At 41.5% G+C, this 24,204-nt stretch overlaps 1 protein-coding gene across 2 annotated transcripts in view; it reads left to right on the forward strand.

Annotated features, from left to right (window-relative positions):
- The first annotated feature begins 2,936 nt into the window (after positions 1 to 2,936).
- LOC121567984 (leucine-rich repeat and fibronectin type III domain-containing protein 1-like) overlaps positions 2,937 to 24,204 on the forward strand; it is a 115,164-nt gene continuing 93,896 nt past the window's right edge. For both annotated transcript variants that reach the window (XM_041878418.2, XM_041878420.2), the window contains exon 1: positions 2,937 to 3,928. The gene's annotated coding sequence lies outside the window, so the exon portion shown is untranslated. The remainder of the gene's footprint in view (positions 3,929 to 24,204) is intronic.

A 24,204-nucleotide genomic window follows, 5' to 3' on the forward strand; every position in this document is an offset into this window, starting at 1 on the left:
GAGGCATTGGCTTGAGGGGGCTCAACACCCTTTCCTCATTTTGACTGACCATCGGAACCTGGAGTACATCCGGGCAGCTAGGAGACTGAACCCTCGCCAGGCTCGGTGGAACATGTTTCTAGCCAGGTTCGTATTTAAAATCACGTACATCCCTGGGTCCCAGAACGGTAAGGCAGACGCCCTGTCCCGGCGGTATGATACAGAGGAGAGGTCCGTTGAGCCCACTTCCATACTACCGGAGTCTTGTCTAGTGGCACCGGTTGTGTGGGAGGTCGATGCTGAAATCGAGCGGGCGTTGCGTGCATCGACCCTAGCCCTCCACAGTGTCCTGTGGGTCGGACGTACGTTCCGCTCGAGGTTCGGGATCGACTCATTTATTGGGCTCACACGTCACCGTCCTCTGGACATCCTGGTATTGGCCGGACAGTGCACTGTCTTAGTGCTAAGTACTGGTGGCCCACGTTAGCCAGGGATGTGAGGGTTTATGTCTCCTCCTGCTCGGTGTGCACCCAGTGTAAGGCGTCTAGACATCTGCCTAGGGGTAAGTTACAACCCCTGCCCGTTCCACAACGACCATGGTCTCACCTCTCGGTGGACTTCATCACTGACCTTCCCCCCTCGCAGGGGAATACCACTATACTGGTCGTTGTGGACCGGTTCTCTAAGGCCTGTCGTTTGCTCCCTATGCCGGGCCTTCCTACTGCCCTACAGACCGCCGAAGCGCTATTCACCCACGTTTTCCGGCACTACGGGGTACCCGAGGATATTGTGTCTGATCGAGGTCCCCAGTTCACCTCCAGAGTCTGGAGAGCATTTATGGAGCGTTTGGGGGTCTCGGTGAGCCTTACCTCGGGTTACCATCCTGAGAGTAATGGGCAGGTGGAACGCGTGAACCAGGATGTGGGTAGGTTTCTTAGATCATACTGCCAGGGCCGGCCGGAGGAGTGGGCACGGTATGTTCCTTGGGCAGAAATGGCCCAGAATTCCCTACGCCACTCCTCAACTAACCTAACCCCTTTCCAATGTGTGTTAGGTTACCAGCCGGTTCTGGCACCATGGCAGCAGAGCCAGATCGAGGCTCCTGCGGTGGATGAGTGGGTGCGGCGCTCGGAGGAGACGTGGAACGCTGCACACGTCCATCTGCAGCGGGCCATCCGTCGTCAAAAGGCGAGCGCCGATCTCCACCGCAGTGAGGGGCCGGTGTATGCACCTGGTGATCGAGTCTGGCTCTCTACCAGAAACCTGCCCCTCCGCCTGCCCTGCCGGAAGCTGGGTCGGCGGTTTGTGGGGCCGTTTAAAGTCCTGAGAAGATTGAACGAGGTGTGTTACAGATTACAACTGCCTATTGAGTATAAGAATATTAACCCCTCGTTCCATGTGTCTCTTCTCAGGCCGGTGGTAGCTGGTCCACTCCAGGAAGATGAGATCAGAGCGACTCCTCCGCCCCCATTAGACATCGAGGGGGCACTGGCGTACACCGTGCGGTCCATCTTGGATTCGAGACGTCGGATGGGGGGTCTCCAATATCTCGTGGAGTGGGAGGGGTACGGTCCGGAGGAGCGGTGCTGGGTGCCGAGGAGGGACATCTTAGACCCGTCTCTTCTGACTGAGTTCCATCGTGGTCATCCCACGCGCCCTGCTCCGCGTCCTCCTGGTCGTCCTCGAGGCCGCGGTCGGCGCACGGCTGGAGCCGCGCGTCAAGGGGGGGGGTACTGTCACGGTTTCGGCCGAGGCTGCTCCTCCTCCTTGTTCGGGCAGGCTTCGGCGGTCGTCGTCTCCGGAGTACTAGCTGCCACCGTTCTTTGTTTTCGATGTTTGATTGGTTTGGTCTGTTTAGTACACCTGTTCATGTTTAGTGTTGATTATGTGTCCTATAAGTTCTCGTTGTTTCTGTCATGTGTTGTGTGTAATTGTTTTTCCTGTCTGTTGGTGTTCTACTGTTGTTTGGACAGACGCTAGTTATTACCGTCACACTTTTGTTCGTGCGTAGTCGGTTTTTGTATTTTACGCACTGTTGCGTATTGTTCGCCTCCGGGTTAGTTTGACCCGTTTATTTTGTGCCTTTCCAGTAAAGTCAAGTTTGACTGAGCTCCTGTGTCCTGCACTTGATTCCACACCACATTCGCATCAGAACCCTTGACACTGTGTCTATCGGTTCACCTGTGTATTTATGCCCTCACTTCCCTGTGTTCCCTTGCTCAGTTTTCTCTGTTAGTTTCTCTATGTCCAGCAGTACTACTCAGTGTCTGATCGGAGATCTATGTACAGGTACTTGAGAAGTGTTCTCCCTGTTTCGTTATTTGTTTTAGTATTAGGTAGTATTTCGTATTTTGGCTGTCAGCCAGTTTTTGGAGACTTATTTGCTTTGCCTTTCTTTTATCGTGATCAGTCCGTTATTTTGTATTTTGGCTTCGGGTCCACCAGTAAAGATCCTTGTTTCACCATCTCTGCCTACTGTATATCCTGCACCGCACCTGGGTCACACCTCACCCCAACCCTTACAGTGATCATGTGAAAAAGTGCAGCTCAACTGTCATTCAGACAACCCCCCACGCAGTATCTCATTATGTGCTGGTCACAACATCCAGCCCATCCTGAAGTCCCATCCCATGTCACTCTGGCATCCCACCAATATGGATACACTTTCCAGAATTCAGAGACCCTAATCAGCATCCCATCCGAGATCAGAATACGCATCCTTTGGTGTATTACCTTAATGACATCACATTGCTGCAATGCTGTGTTTGTCATAGAGAAGGTGTTGCAAAGTAATGTTATTCGTATAACATGAATTCGTCCATTGGCCACTTTGTAAAGATGTTATGTTCTGCATCTGTTCAAGACATCATGGTGAGGAAAATATTTTCATTTGTAAGCCTATCAGTCGTGATGCTCCTATTACGCAAGTGTTATGTTGTTGAGTAGAGACGCATTGCAAAATCTTGCCTGCTCGCTCTATGGAATGAAGCAGGATACATTCTGCCACTACCCTGCCCGGAAAAATCGACTGCATTGTCTTTGCTGAACGAGTGGACAAAGAAGCAAGCCATGTATGAAAACTAATTGCTCGCGTGTGTAAAGCATATATTGGCTATCATGAAAACATACACGCTTTAAACTATGCGTGGGTGGAATTCCTTCAAACGACAAGGGAAGTTAACGACCAACATTATCAAGGAGCGCGGTATGTTTGTCAACCTTGATTTGATTGTCAGAAAATGAAATAAATACTTGTTATCTATTCTAGGCTATCATTGTAGTCGTCGACCTTCCACGACCATCTCAGACTTTTAGATAAGCAGAGTAGCAGAAACCGCGTGGCTGAATTTAACACCAACCCCAACGCGTCGATTCCATTTACGTGTCTGTTCAACAACACTAGCCTGCCTACCCATTGCTTCAAAGGATCCTTAACTGCATGGCTTTCTACCTTCATCATTCATAATGCCAATATTGGTACATGCATATTGCACTATATGAATATACCTCTGATACAGTCCAACGTTTCTTATTCAAAGTGTCAAGGCTCATTTGACTGAGGCTACTCCGACACTTTCCTGGGACGATAGCTCTGGATTTCAAATTCGGTTTTTCGTTTGCACATCTTTTTCTGTCTCACTTGGACAGTATTGGGATTAAGGTGAGGTTTTTAACCCGATGCAGGCAACAGGGAGATATCTTTCCCATGGCATTTGTCTTGGTCACTGGATATTTGATAGTGATGGTTTAAGAAAACACTTCGCCTACCAATTTGACGACTAATTTCTGAAGTAAAAGTCAACCCGTTGTTGGTTACAACCTCTCTCGCCAATTTCACTCCTTTTCGATTCAAAATGCTTCAGTAAGACAATGTTTGAACAGTGGAAATAACGCCCATGTGTCTACCCCTAAATATCCGCGGCGTATCCTATTAATGACAACGGTAAAGGTAAGTCCGTTATGTATTTTATCTTTGATCATAGCAATTGCATGCTCAATAAAAAGCAAATGAGTGTTGTGCTATAGACTTTTTTCGGCCTTGCACTTTGGTGCATGATTTGTTATTGTGTGCAGTGTTTACAGATATCTTGATAGGTATATAATGTTCAGGTGATGTTATTTTGAATAACATAATCTAATTTGTCAGTATAGGCTATTAATGCATTCATGCCGTATAGGCTATTCAATCTAAAGTATTGCCTGACTAATTGCATTATGATATATTTGACGTTTGATGTTCTGGACCAGTTTTGTTGAATTATTTTGCTAATTTAAGTCACGTAGCCTGTAGCCTACGTCTGTATAGGTCCAAAAGCGCGCTATCAAAATGATAAATAGGGATGATAAATAGTAGACTGTAGCCTAAAACTAGTGCTGTGAGAACGCGCAGCTGGGTTAAAACAGCCAAAATAATTGGATTTTTGGATGTTGATAGATGACTCATTCATTTTCATATGAGATGGTTGACATTGTAGCCTAATAACACACAAGGGTTTCAATTGACCTTTCGCAGTATTGGGTTATTCACCTGGTTTGGAATTTAATATGTGTGGTAGAGAGAGTCATGCAGCTTCCTATAAGGATTCATTTCTAAGGAATACTTACCCTTGTATGGATTCGTTGTAATGGACCCTAATTAGGCTATTGCTACGTGATTTGTATAATCAAATTACCAGAGGGAACGAAATCAGAGAATAGATTGGTTCAAGGCCGGTCTGTGTCTGTAGAAGCAGCAAGCATTCTGCATTTATTATCATAGGTTTGTGTTGGCTACAACCGCTGAAGCTGTGTGGGCATTCAAATCAAAAGGAATACAGAACACACGGGCCACACATAGCTCGGTGAGTTGAATCCTCCATTGAAGTTGCTAACGTTGGTTGAGAGCACAGACCAGCCTGCTTGGAGCGCGAGTGGCACGGGCGTGTCCGCATCAGCACAACGTCGACATTCACAAGTTAGCAGCAGCACTGGAGAATATTTATCACTGCAGAAAAGTCCAATGGCCGCTTGGGGACACTGACTGCTAAGCTACAGCCGTCTATTATTCGGTTCAGTACTGACCAATCGAACTCATAAGGAACGAATTTGAATGTTCCGAATTTTATCCATGGGTTGCAAATCAAGGCACGCTTTTCTCATAGACCTAACGTTACCCATAGGCGGGATATTGAGAGGGAAGCATAGCTCAATGTAACGGAACATTTTCTGCTCAAATGTGTGTAAATGACATACAGTATAATTCATGATCATGAGTAGGCTCGAATGCTACAGCGCGGCAGCAGAGCTGACCCTGTGTATTACGGTCGCTGTTCACTGGTCTGTTGTGCTGAACTTCCGGGATTCCGAGCTCATGGCTGTCCATGGTGCTGAATCTGGTTGTTAGTTTACATTAGCGCCACACACACTTTTACCACGTAACAAAGTCGCCACAGAAAACTACAGGTTGTGTTAGGTAGACTCCTGAAATTGACGTTATTATACAGGAAATAATTTTTTAAAATATGCAAATTAGTTAAGTAGCTCAACAATTAATGTGCTCATTAATGAGTTATGAGTGATGCAAGGTTAGAAATGTTAATTAAGAGTCTTTATTCAGTTCAAAAGAGAACACAGGACTTCAAAAAAAGTAAGTTAAAAAACAATAGCAACACAATATTATCTCTTGCAGCTAGTAAAGGTATTATTCGCTGTCCAACCACTCTGATGGACCTCACTTTGAATGTAGTCTAATGGACAAAAGAGGTAATAACTGGCAGCCATTTTTCTAGAGTTATTTTCTCCTTTCTCTTTTTCAGGCATTCAATATTTATGTTGTTATTTTATGGAATAATAGGCTATGTCTCTGTGGGCACTCTCCAGAGACGGAGGTATTTGTCCTTGCCAATCCTAGCCTTCAAACTCAGTAGAGGGCTCAAAGAGGTCAGCATGTGGCTTTATAGGATTATATATATTTTTTTACTCAGGGAATGTAGATGGGAGAAATAAGGTGCTCTCTCAGACGTAGACAGGGTAGTAGTGAAGGTTGTAAATCCATTAGAGAGGTGGAGGCAAAATATCTAAACGCTTACAGTTAAATGAAGGATACATCGCCTCATATCACTACCATTTTATTCGTACCACGCTCCTATGACATACAAAGGGGAAACTGTGTACATCGACTTGCTGAGTTGCTACATCAGTAGTACAGTATGCCGCATGCATTTTACATAGCAGCTTGCAGTCCCACTCCACCACTGGTTAGTACCGTTTACCAGGTGCAGCTGCGGTATCCACTCCTCCATCTCAATCAGGAATGGGACTCCATGTTCTGGCACATCAGGGGCACCACCTCTCCACAGCTGCCCAGCCTGCTCAGTGCAATCAAGCGCTGAGATGGAGAGGATCTGTCACATGGTTTATGTGTTGCAATGGCCACTCCCTGTCGGACAGATGCCTTCATAGGTGAAGATAAGAGACACACATTCAACACACAGATAAAACAACCTAGCCATGGGTGTAGAAAAGTACTGGGTCCTTTATGGGAATGAAGACCACAACAATAGGAGTCAATAGCCCCAGGTTTATAGAGTTTAGGAGATTTATTGCTTTGGGTGGTCCTGTTGAATATTTGAATGAGCTGTTGAAACATTTTTTTCAGTCAGAACCATTGACATTTGACGCTAAAGCACCAGGTTATGTATTTTAAATACTTGCTCCATGTCTGTACATAATAAGGGCCTGCTATAAGTGGCTTGTAAAGATATCTGAACACAGAGGTTAATGAGGTTTATTCTTAGGAGGGTTAATACGCTTGAGCCCTATTGGATTAGTAATTTGAATTAATTAACAAGTTCAACAGGCCTTCCTACTGAGCACAGATGTCAATTCAACGTCTATTCCACGTTGGTTCAATGTAATGTCATTGAAAAGACGAGGAAACAAAATTGAGTCAACCAGTGTGTGCCCAGTGGGTTGTTGTGTATTTAGATTTTGACTGTCTATGCAGCGGTTGGGGTGAGATAGGTTATCACTGCTTCTCTTGCTTGTCAGCGCATTGGACCGTGATACAGTAGATACCCAGGGTTCTGGTGCTATGCCTTTGCCTAATGAAATCAGCCATCATGAGATCCTCATTATCACACACTGACTACATGGATTCCAATATTGATGCATGAATACACACAATATCAAGAAATATGTGAGGATAATGAGAATAATTTCAAATTCCAATAGGTAATAGTTAAACAGATCCACATGCAGATAGGTGGGAAGGCTGCTGCTGCTTTCTAGGTTGGCAGTATAGGCAGTAGGGTGAGATAAATGTAACCTCTCTGGCTTGTCAGTCTGTTGCATTGTGTTACAGCAGCTGCTCTGGTTGCTACTGTCATGTGTTAGCATTATGAAATCAGGGCTGATATGGGTATTATCAGCCACTGCAGAAACGAGAGGGAAGAGACACGCCAAAACCACCAGATCTGTATGGGGAGAATGAAAGAAAATCTGGATTTGAAAATGATTATGCATAGCCTACCCACTGTAGAGCTGCACTTAATGAGGTGTGGATGTCAAACAGCTGTATAAACAACATCTGTTTTGTTATGGGTAAGATAACTTCACAGGAAGCTATATAGCCACATACATTTACTTTTGGACTACTGCTCATAATAGAGTAGCCACAGTAGATTCAGTGCACAATTAATGAAAAATGTACCCACTGCCGGCAATTTGTGTTGGAAAAGTGTTAAGAAACATTTGCATACTGTTATACTAAAGATGAGTTATGACATTTAAAAAAAATTATAATGGCAAAATATAGTTATACTCTCATTTCAACAAACAATTTAGCTTACACATACATCACAGACACTCAGTGGGGTGGGTGTTTATTTCAAACTAGATAATAGTGCTGGTTGACTTGCTCATGTAAAATGTGGTATTCTAACTAAGCAAACAACTTTTTGAATGATCGGTTGGTTGATACATTATTCTACCTAAGGGCTCTCCTTTAGCCGCCCGCAAAGTTGAGCTTAAAATCTGCATAAGGGGAAATTGCTGTTAGTACCCCCAGGGGATCTAGATGATGAGCATAGGCCTGGAGCGTGCATCTCATCCTGGGACAGAGCAAGGCCTCTCCTGGCATTAGCAGATAAACCAGGCTGGGTCCTGGAGCTGGGGAGCCGAAGGGTTGACCTGGTACATGCGGCATGCAGAGCATCAGATGTAGGATAGAGCTCAAGGGCAACAGAGAACAATGGGGGTGGGCGCAAAGGTCACCACAGTCAGCAGGGAGGGAGCACACGGTAACAGAGGAGCAAAGGGCCATTGGATGGAGAGAAACAGAAACAGCCTCTATAGCTTGAAGATGAGAGTGAGCAGTTGATTACTGGGAAGCGAAGATGAGGACTCAAGGTAGAAGCAGATGGATTTCCAATGACAGGTAAGGGCAAGTTGAGCTAGGTTCATCAGTATCCTGATATCCTGATTCAGATGGAAGATGGACATATTGACCATGTCATTTTCTTTGGAGCATCTCATACCTTAACTGCTACTGCTAAAGAGAGTTATTATACCCAAGCCATATGCCAGATTCCCAGCCTCTCTGTTGACTCTATGGCACACAGATAACAAGATTACAGGTGACACCTGTCTCCCCCAAGAACCTCTCCTATACAGTATGGCCGTTCCTCCATTGGCACAGCCTTAGACTACTGCTACAGGACATAGATGTCACTGTCTTTATAGGGGCATTAAAATGAAGAGATATGATATTATTATCCACACATGAACTAGTGTTTGCTGTACTGTAGTAGCCAGCCAAGCCAACCAGTCAAGCTCTTAGACCATAGCTGCTCCTTGAATCAAGGAAGGTGACATTGATCTGGATATACTTTCATATAGTAACTGCATCAGATTATATTGATTAGGCTGATCTCCCAGACTAGCACTTCTCTAAGCTCTTTGCGGCTCATTCACTAAGGCAGGGGTAGGCAACTAGCCGTGGGCCGTTTTCTTTTGGCGGAGCGGATGGTCGGGGGGCCGGAACATAGTTAGAATAATTTGCACATTGCAAATTGAACACAACTAAGCCCAAAAAGAGATTGCATTTGAAAATAACAATCATTTCATACCTTGATTTACATTGAGACATGTTCACATACACTGTATGTCTCCTTTTTTATTCGTGGGAATACTTGAACAGATTTCAGAAATGAAACAAATTTTTAGCTGAACTCCTGGGGATTTTAGTATTTTAATCACTCACGGCTCAGTTTTGGCTACATGGTAACAATGATTGATGTTGTGGGAATCATCATTTGCGAACACTCACTCAATAAGGTCATTTTTTACACTTACTCTGCATTTTATGTGCTCTCTAATATGTTTGGTCGGCCAGGACTCCTTCGGCCCTATAAGTGCAGGATTGATCGTTTGCTCCAATATAATTTTATACTACATTATTGCCTTGAGCACAAAGTAGTGTTGTAGCAAGTTCTGTAGCAGACCTTGTAGCAGACATCTCTGCTGACCCTTCCCTGCAGTCAAACTAGAAAAAGCACAAACTATTCTGGTGCAACCAGCCCAGCTGCAACTGTCCATGACAGCACAACCACTTAATTTCCTCTGTTTGGATCGGATGGCTGTCTGATGTTAAAACAGGAGCCGATCCAGTCTGCCTGTAGACTTCCTCAGCAGGATAGATATGACAGGAATAATCTATGCCACTTGCAATACTTTTGTTAACCAATCGTCTCAAATGTGCCAGGTAGTTGTACTTCCTCATCTAAAGCAACTAAGCACACTGCATGTGAAGAGAGTTTTTTGCTGGTTGAAGGAAATGTATCAGGAGATACTAATAAGCTACAAAGTTCCCTTTCATAGTCCCGCCATGTTCTTTGTGATTATTCCTTCATTTTGAATCTTTAATGAAACAGCATATTGGAGTTTGAAAGAGAGGTTGTCAGACTGACATTGCATCTTACTGGATAATTCTGAAGATTGTTCTAAAATACTCTCTGTAGAGCAAAAAGTATACTTATGTATATTATGAGTCTACCAGTGCTGCTGCATTGCTACGATGGACATGCTGTCCTCTGTGGTACCCCATTGAAGAACGATGCCAATAGGTCCTCTGTAGCTCAGCTGGTAGAGCACGGCGCTTGTAACGCCAAGGTAGTGGGTTCGATCCCCGGGACCACCCATACACAAAAATGTATGCACGCATGACTGTAAGTCGCTTTGAATAAAAGCGTCTGCTAAATGGCATATTATTTATTATTTTAGGTCATTAGTGGATTTGACAATCACAGAGAGAATGTATGATATAAGGGAATTGATAAATAGCTCAAAGGAACAGTACTGGAGTGGAGACACTTTTAGCATTAGAACTGAATATATTCAACAGACCTAAATCCATGTAATGGGTTGTACTTAAAATGATGTGTTGATGCCTGTATTATTTGATATGTATCTAAATTTCACTTAAGATCCTCCAGCTGATAATTTATTGCTTGTAGGCGTGTAGAAACAACAAGCTTGCTAGTTCAACACATGCTCTCAGTTCCTCTCAGTTATTGTGTCATGTTTCCAATAAGAGCCTAGAGCTGAAGGTCATTGATCAACTCTAGACTTATTAAACTGTAGACCGAGCTCATATATAATAGTTAAATAGGCCAAAAAACAGTATTTTGTTGCATGACTAACATTCCAAAGATGAATATACAGTATTTTTAGATACCTACCGTATGAGTGTCAGAAACAAAGAAGCAAAACTTTAAAGAAATGACAGATCTTGGGAGAATTTCGAACCTGTAAATATGTACTCAGTGAGTGACATTCTTGTATTTGATGTATCAGTCCATAGGGAAGGCGTGAGTGGTTTTAAAATACTATCCTCTCCGTATACAGGGTGCCAAGGGGCTCGAGCACAACACGGGTGGCTGACATTGACTTGCATGAGATGTGAATTGACAAAACAAAAGCACCATTCACCAACTCAGAACGAGTACACGTTGAAATAGAAAACAAGAGTGACATAACAGGTCCTGTCTGCCCACAGCAAACCTTTCTCTCAATATGCATTGAGACATGGCAAGCTACCAGTCATACCTGTCAGGAGGAAATGTGTGGCTGAATACTGACAAGTAGAAGGTCAGCCATCATATTGATAAGAGTGATGCAAGCATGTCCCGGAGCATGCAAGCTTTGTGTTTAGATACCTGGAAAATAGCTATATAAGTACTTTCCATTGTTAGAATACCTAAACCAGAGCAGTCTATTTGACATTCAGAGCCAACAAATAATTGAAGATATGCTTCAAAAATGACTAGGGCTCTTGTCATAATTAGTGCACTATACAGGAAATAGGGTGCCATTTGGGATGCAGACAGGGTGACCAGGATTAGCAACAATTGATCTGCCAAGATGAATAAATACCTTCTCTCCACTTCACCACACTCCACCACAATCAAACCCACTATTCATGATTAATGACAGGCTCATTTAGTTATTTTATGCAGATAAAAATTAATTCAGTATGTTCATATTTATTTAAAAACAGATAATAGATGCAGTATTTGCATTCTATTTGGCTGAACAAAAGGGTTCATAAATTGTCACCAAACTGTTAATGAACTAAACAACTTACCAACAATTCACAATCAATAACAACAGTTATTCTGTAAACGCTCTGTTTCCCCTGGGCAATACAATGTTTCCTTTTATTGTAAATGTGACCCCTCCCTGTACATTTCCTCCCTGCATGATTTCATTGCATTTCATTAGCCCATAGCTGATGTATTACCATACACGGGATGGATCAATAATTCACAATACTGTATGCTGTTTTAGAGAGTCAGTGTGATAATCTATATGTCCTTGAGAAGATGAATGTTCCCAAACAGAAATGTCTGGCTTATTCAGTTAATGTTCTCTTTTTTTTTACAGCTCTGTGTTTATTTTGCTGGGTGATTGGATGCCAGGCTGCAGTAAGCTTCTTTCTGATGAGGAAAAAGGCTTTCCTACAGGATAAATAGGAGCTAATGGCAGAGAAATCCTCTAACAGGACTGAGCATGTGGCATTAGCACAGTAATAGCACAAGGATACACCTTTGATCCATGGTAGGGGTGGAGAAGCCGATTAAGTGACTGTGATAGACATGCAGCTGCAGAGCCACGTCCCTTTATTTTTGGGACAGACTGGCATGCTGATAGCATTGTTTCGTTCTCTTTTACACAGGTCATTATAATGTAAAAACGTGGAAATGAATCAATCCACCATCATTAACACAATGGAAAAATCGCATGATTTATTATTGAAATATTGAAATAGCATGGGCAACCGAGAAAAATGTATTGGTGCAATTTACAGCCAAGTGGCAAACAATAATGCAGACACTAGGGATGGGGGTGTTAGCATGCGGGGCTGATGAGATGTAGTCATTGTTTGTGTTCGTTTGTTCGTATGTATAAGTTTGTATCTGGAGTAGATATTTACTTTAATTGTTTTAGTTACATGTCAATCCCTATGGCATTGTTGTATACAGTACCGAAAGCCAGTCATTAGCCAACATTACTGAGTCAGTACTTGACATATTTAGTAATATACTGTAGGTTGACAAGCAATGAAAATTTATCAAATCTCTAATGATGGTCTAATAAATAAACTATTATGCGCTGTTAACTGAAATAGTTTTTCGTTGTGGTTAACCTTTGTTTTTGCTAAAGCTAGCTAGCTATGTGATTGTAATGCACGGGGTAATCACATCATGAAGCTCTGAGGCCTCTAGTCTGTAAGTGTCTGTAAAGCATGTTGACAGTTCTGCAGATCTTTGAACTTTGACATGACAGTTATCCTCAGATCAGACAACTGAAGGAGGAAGACACTTGGCAGTTGTCTGTCAGCCCAATATTTTTAGGGGGCTGAGTCTTCTGCCAATGAGACAGTGAGATCTGTTGTGCATGTTACAGTCTTCAAAGATGCAATTTAAGTGGAAATCAGTGTGAAGAGAGGATTGCTGCCTAGCCATCCGACATTTCTATTTCAGTATCTCAGGTTTGAGGCTCCCCTTGAAATCTACATAGAACTCAGGTACAATATCAAATTATTCACAGACATGCAGCTGGTGAAAAGGAGTGCCCACATCTGGGACAAGCTGCACATTATGTTGTGATGGCTGCTCTATAAAAGGTCTGAAGAGAATCACGCAATATGAATTGTGATGCTGCAGACTTCTAAATGGACTGTTTTAGCTATGTACCATTAAATTCTGTTTGTTTGATTATAAAAGCCAATTTTTCTCAGATTATAACCTTCTAAAAGTGTTGATGATTGTTGTGCTGAGGCTGTAGTAGGGGCAGTGGAAGAATCGTTAAAACTTGGTGTTTGCAGGTTTACAGCATAACATCAAACCAAATCTGCCCAGGCATTCAATCAATCATAGATTCTCACTGTGCTGCAGGAGATTGAGTTCTGAGTAGAGGACCCTGGAGTTATCAGATGGTGCAGCCAGGCTTGCAGGTAGATGACCCATTTTAAAGGACAAGTGAAGTGATTTTAACAAGATATTGGGGATGTGCATCAGGGGAAATTGTTGGTGTATTTGAGCATGCATAGAATCACAAACTATGAATAATACATCAATACAAGATACTACCTTCTATTAAAGTATCTTATCAAATATTCCAGAAGTTTGTTGGTACAGTATAAGCTGAAAGGAAACCATTCCACTCAGAGAAAATGCAGACATTTTCTGCAGAAACGTTTTGGGCTGTATTTAGTTAAAACCAGCTTTTTTACTACATGATTGACTGTGTGGTAACATTGGAATTTAACATGACTCATTTCTGAATGGATGCTTTGTTTTGAATCAATTATCACACTAATGTTGCCAGTTGTGACTAAGCTGATGCCTCTGAGAGGAGGGTACCTGTTAGTTAGTTAGTTAAGTGGACACCTGAATGAATTGTCCCCTTGAATCAGATAAGGACGTTGGAAAGATGTGGAACAAACCAAACAGATGCACCTCCATATTCTACTTAGGGGATGGTGTTCTTCTCAGCAAGGCTAAGCCCTAATCAGTGCCCTCACCATATGGCTGAGGAGCCCAAAGCTCCATCATTTTTTGTCTGAGCACAGATACGGACACAGCACAGCACTTTTTGGCTTAAATGAAAATGTAGCTTGGTCATACTGCCCTGGTTTGTAATGGTCTCTCAGAAATATCTTCTCTTGACACTCGGATAACAATAGCTTCCAGTCTCAAGTCAGTCTGATCTCCAGCTTTAGTGTTCGACATTTAAATGGTATTTTCTGAGACATTGTTCAGTGACAAGGCAAGGCTGGCATGGAGCTCCTAGACGTTTAGCTCTGGGCTGGATTCAACACTTCAAACCAACTTTTCAGACACATTGAATGTTTAATGATGGATACCATACCCTGTGGAAAGTGGTATAGGACTCATATTGTAGAGATAATCAAGAAACAGCTCAATTCCACTGTGGATGATCAAGAAACAGCTCTATTCCACCATGGCTGATCAAGGAACAGCTCTATTCCACCCTGGATGTTTAAGAAACAACTTTATTCCACCGTGGCTGATCAAGAAACAGCTCTATTCCACCCTGGATGTTTAAGAAACAGCTCTATTCCACCGTGGATGATCAAGAAACGGCTCTATTCCACCCTGGATGTTTAAGAAACAGCTCTATTCCACCGCGGATGATCAAGAAACAGCTCTATTCTACTGTGGATGATCAAGAAACAGCTCTATTTCAACCTGGATGTTTAAGAAACAGCTCTATTCCACCGTGGATGATCAATAAACAGCTCTATTCCACCGTGGATGCTCAATAAACAGCTCTATTCCACTGCGGATGATCAAGAAACAGCTCTATTCCACTCTGATGGTGAATGGCTTTCTAAATATATGTACAGTAGAACCCAATTTGTATAAATACTGTTTATCATGTTACTCATTCAATTTAGTGGATAACAAATTAGGCTGTGCCATTCAGAGATGCTTGCATTACAAAGAAATACATTTTCAAATTATCTGAGCAAAAATATTTCACAGTCAAATTTCAGAGGAATTCACAAGGTTCACAAGGTTATTCATAAATATTTTATTTTATTTTATTTATTTCCCAGGTAAGTTGACTGAGAACACATTCTCATTTACAGCAACGGCCTGGGGAATAGTTACACGGGAGAGGAGGGGGGATGAATGAGCCAATTGGAAGCTGGGGATGATTAGGTGGCCATGATGGTATGAGGGCCAGATTGGGATTTTAGCCAGGACACCAGGGTTAACACCCCTACTCTTACGATAAGTGCCATGGGATCTTTTAGTGAACACAGAGAGTCAGGACACCCGTTTAACATCCCATCCGAAAGACAGCACCCTACACAGGGCAATGTCCCCAATCACTGCTCTGGGGCATTGGTATATATTTTTTTTGACCAAAGGAAAGATTGCCTCCTACTGGCCCTCCAACACCACTTCCAGAAGCATTAGGTCTCCCATCGGTCTCCCAAATATAGATGGCTCAGTAACTCTTGATTACAAGGATACTAACCATGAAATTATTTGAGCTATCACTTTGAGCCACTTGCTTTAGCTTGGCTGATTAATCAAAAACACTCAAAATAAATAGTAGCCTAACAGTAATAGAATTGTCATATCTGGCATCAAGAGGTAGCTAAGAATTAAACATAATTCTGGTGTTTTTCTACAAGTAAAAGTTTGGCTTCACACTTAATGGTCTAATTATCACGTGTTAAAGGGTTACATTTACATTTACATTTACGTCATTTAGCAGACGCTCTATTGAACTGTATGGAGACAACTCATAAAGTAAACATTAAGTAGATTCAGGAATCCATTTGTACATAAAGCATTGCATTAGTATGCAAAGTATGCACAGATTTCCTATTTCCAGCCATAATTATAATTTTGCTGGGCTTTGCTGAAATGTATTGTTGTCATCCCATTCACGATTAAAGCTGCAATATGTAACTTTTTGGGCGGCCTGACCAAATTCACATAGAAATGTCAGTTTTAGATCTGCCATTCTCATTGAAAGCTAGTCTAAGAAGCGGTAGATCTGTTCTATGTGCTCTATTTCTATGCTTCCCGTTCTATGCCCCCCACCCCCGTTTGTTCTCCAGTGAATACATGCAGTAACCTTAATCTACCTCTTAAAATGCAAAACCATTATCACGGTTTTCACATTTTCTCCATACCTCCTCATAATTATCACCAATGTATGCTTAGGTTCCCTGAATAGGTCCGACGCGTACAGTTCCTGCAGGGGGGACATTGTATGTCAGTTCATCCAACACAGTCCACTCATCCTGAAGTGCAGTCACATCACATCATCATGCAAATTACTCATTTATTTTGAGATCACATCACATGTAACTGGGAGTACGTCTTCATTTTAAACTCTTCATCCTTCGAATTAAATTAGATTAACCTGGAGTTTTTGACAATTGCATTCACTTGACTGGCTATTGAGCTTCACGGTGAATCCTAATGTTCATATGGGAGTTTATCAAATAATCAGGTGATGACCACATTGAGCTGTAAATGTGTCTGTATGACAGCTGATAAACTACCTAAGCAGGCAATTCAGTGACAAGAGGGAATAGAGCCAGATATTATTATTGTTGTAGGGGCAGCGTGACCTGACTGTGAATCTACTCGCAGCGATTAAGGTGATTTGAAATTTGACTAAAAGCTCCAAACAGGGCTCTGAGTCTCCTTTTCCTGTTGCTTTGGTCCCTTGCATGTATTTTCATAATTTGTGACATGCACGCAAAGTTGTGTCTACCTCCCACCTTTGCACAGAGGCATATGAGTAGAAAATCTGAGTAATCATGAATGACTAAATGTAGATGTTCAGCTTCATCATGTTTAATGTGTGTTGACTGGATGAAAAACATTGATTGGGTGGTGGTTTCATTTGGTTTGATCTATCTATCACACAGGTTTCTACAGTATATTTATTATTTGAAATCATCTACCACTTTCATCCCAGACTTCTTTTAGTACAGTGTTGACTGTGTCCTAAATTCCTATCTGCAGCTAGCTAGGGCTGTACTGCATGACTGCTTAGACTTAGGAGGGGGGGACAAATTAACCGTAGCATATAAAGGTAACCATGAGATTACTCAAGGTCATGCAAGGTTGCTCGTCTTTCCACAAGCTCACGCTGAGAAGTTCTTCCATCCAGTTAACAGTATTTAAATGTCTGGAGCTTATTATGGCAACACATTTAACCAGCGGTCAAGTTTATGTATCTCATAGTGGATTGCCATCAGCTCAAATTAGATATGAAATATATTATTGATACAATGTCTCAGTGAAATTCCAGAGCAATTAACTTTTAAAAAATCTAAAAACTCTCAAAATTAAAAAAGAAAAAAGAAGCAAACAAGCAGGCTAGGGCAAATGACCAGACTCAGTCTTCTGAGTCTATTTGATTTGTGTTGTCCTATCAGATCCTATCAGATGGGAATATGTTGAAATGCAAAATCTTTGGAACTCTCTTTCTTATTGGTCTATTAACTACTTTACCGCCTGGTGATGTCACCAGGCAGGCCAAAACTCCATCCCACCAGTCTGAAATTTCAGGCGGACTTTTCAAATAGCTCTTACACTAAAAGGGTATTTTCATAATTTTCACAATTTCACAGTATTAACCTCATAGTGTGGAAATATAAAACCCAGGAAAATCACATTTTTGATTGCACTGGGCCTTTAAGGTGTGTCTCTGTACAGAAAAGTTTTGCTGTGAGTGTGTGGAGTTTGTAATATATACTGTAGATAATTTAGAATTTGAAAAGCTTGATGTTAAAGACTCACCATCATCAGCCAGAGATGGGGGCTGTCCTTGAATAACAAGCTCTGTTTTGAGCTTACTCGTTAAGAAGCTTAGAAAGGCTATAGCATAAGCTGGCTAATGGAGGTAAATCTTGCAATCAAACTATTGACCACATGTTTTTTGTGGTTGTGAGGGTCTATCTATATACTTGGTATTTTTATTGGTGTCTGTATTATGACCATACATAAATCCATACATAAATCCATTCTGAGTCATGTATCCATGCAAGTGACAGGGAAAGGTTAGATACTATCAGAAGGTTAGTGAGTTAGTGACCCCCGCAGACAGATGGGCTAGATTGAGCTGGAAAAGTCATCAGGGCGAGATTTGTTAAGTGACCCCATATGACTGCAACCCCCATTGCCTTTTAAAGACGTCTAGATTTTCCAAGCCATTACATTTGAGAGATGGACACCATTCGGAGGGTAAAATATCCTGTTGAAGCCGTGTTTCTGTGTTTCCCTCCAGCATTGACTGACACGGAAGGTGCCCTTGTTTTCGTCAGGATATCAACATTGGCCTATGTTTCAGCTGTCTGCTCATGAGGGGGATCATTGGCACATCCCATCCTCGGTGTAGTTGACTGTGTCCAAATTGTAGCTCAGAGTCTCAATGACTTACTGTGGAAGATTTGGGAATATTTGTTGTTATAGACTTTTTTGTCTGTGTAATAGGTTGTGCACTGTTCCATCGCATATGCAATGACAGTTTAGCTATTGTGTTGTATAGTTATTGAATTGTAAATGTAGCAGGGTTGGTTATGTTTCCACTTGACACTGCAGAAATATGTATTCGATGTTTACATATTCCTATTGGTTGGTTGAATTTACATATCAATAAGGTGTTATGCCATTGGTCATGCTTGCAGATAGTGGGAGATCGCGAATGTAAATTCTTCCCAGTCTGATATTGAAATTGATATGCAAGTGGTAGGTCACGTTCTGAAATACTGTATTATATTTTCAGATTTACAATCTATACGAATTCACTATGTATGTGTGTGTATATATGTGTACGGTAACTGTTATATATTGGGGGCATCCTGGGATATGCTTTTCTATGTTATTGCTGTAAGAGCTAGTTAGCTAGCATGCTCTAATTGTAATGGTCACATTAGCTCTCTGCTAATTCACAGTTACTTCCATGCTAACAATCACGAATCTACAGCCATCAACATACTGTTGTCCTGCACATCTAAGGTGCTTCCTTGTGTCTATCGTCAGGTACTTACATTTATTGTATTTTGTACTATTTCTGTCATTGTTATGATGTTTGATTACAAAATACCCAGTATGATAGACATGCAAGCAATGAATCATGAATCTACAGCCATCAACATACTGTTATCCTTCACATCTAATGTGATTCCTTGTGTCTATCATCAGTATAAACACCAATCAACTGGGATCGCTGGCTGGACAGGCCTTTCTTGAAAAACACAACGCAAGAGAGTTACGCAGTACGATCACATCTGTTACACTGGTGCCGAGACCAGTCTTCTTGTCTTCGCTGGACAGCTGTTACATACAGACTACATTGAAGGGGACAGCACTAATATGACCAAAATTGGAACTCATTCAACAGAGTTGCATATGTGCCTCTTTCAGAGTATTTAACTAATGAAGCTTGGATGGTTTTGCATATATTTGACAACCAGATAAGCGAAAGGAAAACGTATCTTTGAGTAATGTGATTCATACAAGATTGCACTCCCCCCAGAGAGTTCTTAAAATTCAAACAATAGTAAAAAATAAAATAAGAAAAAGCTCAATTTGTCCATCAGTATGGCACTGGCAATTCTACAGAGACAGTAAATGTTCAGAAGATCATTGCATAGATCTATTCTACGACATTTGGTGCAAGTCCAATTTATTTAATTTTTTTTAGGGGATGGATCAGCTTTAATATTACATATAGATTGTGGCTTCTATCAATGCAATTGTCTGCATAATTTCCAATGCCCCTTATATATTTTTTATAAATATACAGCACCAGTCAAAAGTTTGGACACACCTACTCATTCAAGTGTTTTTCTTTATTTGTACTATTTTTTACATTGTAGAATAATAGTGAAGACATCAAAACTATGAAATAACACATATGGAATCATGTAGTAACCAAAAAGTGTTAAACAAATCAAAATATATTTGAGATTTGAGATTCTTCAAATAGCCACCCTTTGCATTGATGACAGCTTTGCACACTCTTAGCATTCTCTTTTACAACAGTCTTGAAGGAGTTCCCACATTCTGTATGCTGAGCACTTGTTGGCTGCTTTTCCTTCACTCTGCCATCCGACTCATCCCAAACCATCTCAATTGGGTTGAGGTCGGGGGATTGTGGAGGCCAGGTCATCTGATGCAGCACTCCATCACTGTCCTTCTCGGTAAAATAGCCCTTACACAGCCTGGAGGTGTGTTTGGTCATTGTCCTGTTGAAAAACAAATGATAGTCCCACTAAGCCCAAACCAGATGGGATGGCGTGTTTCTGCAGAATGCTGTGGTAGCCATGCTGGTTAAGAGTGCCTTGAATTCTAAATAAATCACAGACAGTGTCACCAGCAAAGCACCCCCACACCATAACACCTCCTCCATGCTTTACGGTGGGAACTACACATGCGGATATCATCCGTTCACCCACACCGCATCTCACAAAGACACGGCGGTTGGAACCAAAAATCTCCAATTTGGACTCCAGACCAAAGGACACATTTCTACCGGTCTAATGTCCATTGCTCGTGATTCTTGGCCCAAGCAGGTGTCTTCTTCTTATTGGTGTCCTTTAGTAGTGGTTTCTTTGCAGCAATTTGACCATGAAGGCCTGATTGATGAAGGCTGGTAACTCTAATTAACTTATCCTCTGCAGCAGAGGTAACTCTGGGTCTTCCATTCCTGTGGCGGTCCTCATGAGAGCCAGTTTCATCATAGCGCTTGATGGTTTTTGCGACTGCACTTGAAGAAACTTTCAAAGTTCTTGACATTTTCCGTATTGACTGACCTTCATGTCTTAAAGTAATGATGGACTGTCGTTTCTCTTTGCTTATTTGAGCTGTTCTTGCCATAATATGGACTTGGTCTATTACCAAATAGGGCTATCTTCTGTATACCCCCCCTACCTTGTCAAAACACAGCTGATTGGCTCAAACGCATGAAATTCTACAAATTAACTTTTAAGAAGGCACACCTGTTAATTGAAATCCATTCCACCTCATGAAGCTGGTTGAGAGAATGCCAAGAGTGTGCAAAGCTGTCATCAAGGCAAATGGTGGCTATTTTAAAATGGTCAAATATAAAATATATTTGGTTTTTTTAAACACTTTTTTGGTTACTATGTGTTTTTTCAGATTGTTGATGTCTTCGCTATTATTCTACAATGTAGAAAATAGTAACTATAAATAAAAACCCTTGAATGAGTAGGTATGTCCAAACCTTTGACTAGTACTATATATATATATATATATATATATATATATATATATATATATATATATATATATATATTTTTTTTTATATATATATTTTCCTTTATTATTTTGGCAGCGATTACAGCCTCGAGTCTTCTTGGGTATGAAGCTACACGCTTGGCACACCTTTATTTGGGGAGTTTCTCCCATTCTTTTCTGCAGATCCTCTCAAGCTCTGTCAGGTCGGATGGGGAGCATCGCTGCACAGCTATTTTCAGGTCTCTCCAGAGATGTTCGATCGGGTTCAAGTCCGGGCTCTGGCTGGGCCACTCAAGGACATTCAGAGACTTGTCCTGAAACCACTACTGCATTGTCTTGGCTGTGTGCTTAGGGTCATTGTCCTGTTGGAAGGTGAACCTTTGCCCCAGTCTGAGGTCCTGAGTGCTCTGGAGCAGATTTTCATCAAGGATCTCTCTGTACTTTGCTCCATTCATATTTCCCTTGATTCTGACTAGTCTCCCAGTCCCTGCCACTGAAAAACATCCTTACAGCATGATGTTTCCACCACCATGCTTCACCTTAGGGATGGTGCCAGGTTTCCGCCAGATGTGACGCTTGGCATTCAGGCCAAAGAGTTCAATCTTGGTTTCATCAGACCAGAGAATCTTGTTTATCATGGTCTGAGAGTCCTTTAGGTGCCTTTTGGCAAACTCCAAGTGGGCTGTCATGTGCCTTTTACTGAGGAGTGGCTTCCGTCTGGCCACTCTACCATAAAGGCCTGATTGGTGGATAGCTGCAGAGATGGTTGTCCTTCTGGAAGGTTATCCCATCTCCACAGAGGAACTCTGGAGCTCTGTCAGAGTGACCATCAGGTTCGTGGTCAGCTCCCTGACCAAGGCCCTTCTCCCCCGATTGCTCAGTTTGGCCGGGTGGCCAGCTCTAGGAAGAGTCTTTGTGGTTCCAAACTTCTTCCATTTAATATTGATGGAGGCCACTGTGTTCTTGGGGACCTTCAATGCTGCAGATATGTTTTGGTACCCTTCCCCAGAGCTGTGCCTCGACATAATCCTGTCTCGGACCTCTACGGACAATTCCTTCGACCTCATGGCTTGGTTTTAGCTCTGACATGCACTGTCACCTTATATAGACAGGTGTGTGCCTTTCCAAATCATGTCCAATCAAATGAATTTACCACAGGTGGACTCCAATCAAGTTGTAGAAACATCTCAAGGATGATCAATGGAAACAGGATGCACCTGAGCTCAATTTCAAATCTCATAGCAAAGTGTCTGAATACTTATGTAAATAAGCTATTTCTGTTAAAAAAACTTTTGTCATAGTATTTATGTTTTTTATTTTTAATAATTTTGCAAAAATGTCTAAAAACCTATTTTCGCTTTGTCATTATGGGGTATTGTGTGTAGATTGATGAGGAAAAAAATATTATTTAATCCATTTTAGAATAAGGCTGTAACGTAACAAAATGTGGAAAAAGTCAAGGGTTCTGAATACTTTCCGAATGCACTGTATATACATTTTACGGACGCAGTATATTTTACATTAGTTATCTTTTGTTTGTTTTTAGTCCCATCCTTTAGCTACCCTCAACCCCTACCATCTATCTCTGAAGACCATTCCGTTTTGATTTATTTTTGCCATATATTTTTCAACTGTGCTATGAGGTTTCACAAAAGTTCTGAACCTTTCTATTCTCATAGTTTCTACAGATTGTAAATTAAAGAAACATTTTTGCTAAGAGTATTATTATATAATTGATCAATTGACTGTGACTTTTCAGATCACCAAGCAGTGCTATTTGCAGAGTTAACTCCAGGTAAATGTTGCAATTCTACAGCCATTCCTGAACTTACGACCAAAACAAGCTACATATGGACAGTACCAAAACAAATTATTTAATGATTCTGTCTCTTCGCAGCAAAATCTGTATAATTTCAATTGAAAAACTCTACGTTTTGATTCCGGCGTCGTTATGTGTATCAGTTCATAAACCATATGCCATGGAATCGGTACATTGAAAATCTCTTCCCAACTATTTTGCAATCTGTATGGCACAGCTGTCAATGTTCTGGTCCTTAAATGAAATTAGTATACTTTTTATTTATCACAATTTTCTTTAACCAATTGCAAGTCCAATTACTAAATGTTTAATCAGTGATATGTGACTTGTGTTTGTTTTAATTCTTAAAGTTTGTTAAGTGTTTGAGATGAGGAAAAAGCTTCCAGGCTCCAGCTAATGAGTCTGTAGCTAGCTAATTTATTCTGGGCACACAACATGCAGTATTTACATGTTAACTATTACCATTCCCCTCAGACTGTATCTTTTCTGAGATCACACTTAGGAATAAGTGAACGTCTTGCTTTCAGCATGGTGTCTTATCAGCCGACTCCACAGCCCACCAATGAAGCTGCATCCAGGGTGGGAATGACGCAAATGGTGTTGCTGTCAGAAGACTTGTTTCTGTGTGCATCTAAATTTGGAACAGGGCCAAGTTGTCTCCATTTATGAACATGCATTAAAGATACAGGCTCATAGTAAAGGAAAATGTTTTAACTGCATTGTTGCAACCCAGGCAACTAATTTGCCTCTCCTGCCATTCGTATACAGTAGACTGACAATAATGTGAGGAATCCCTTTTGTACACTCTGACAATGTCAGAATGTACTGAATGTACTGTAGTTTATGCCATTGTTTTAAACCCCCTAAAGATTGGGGAAAATGTAAACGGTTTAGAGAGGAAGGTTATTTGCTCCTGATCTTCATAACTGACTGAGTATGGTCTTTCCTTCATGATGGAAGTGGTTTCGTGAAGGCTGGCTGCAAACAGTTGTGATGCTGTGCAGCATCTATGGTATAAGCTATGAATACATGATCATGTTCCACTGATTTCCTGCATCCTGTTGCAGAGCCTCTAGGGAGGATAAATGTAACATCACAAAA

Source organism: Coregonus clupeaformis, chromosome 6 (assembly GCF_020615455.1).
Source record: "Coregonus clupeaformis isolate EN_2021a chromosome 6, ASM2061545v1, whole genome shotgun sequence".
Lineage (NCBI taxonomy): Eukaryota > Metazoa > Chordata > Actinopteri > Salmoniformes > Salmonidae > Coregonus > Coregonus clupeaformis.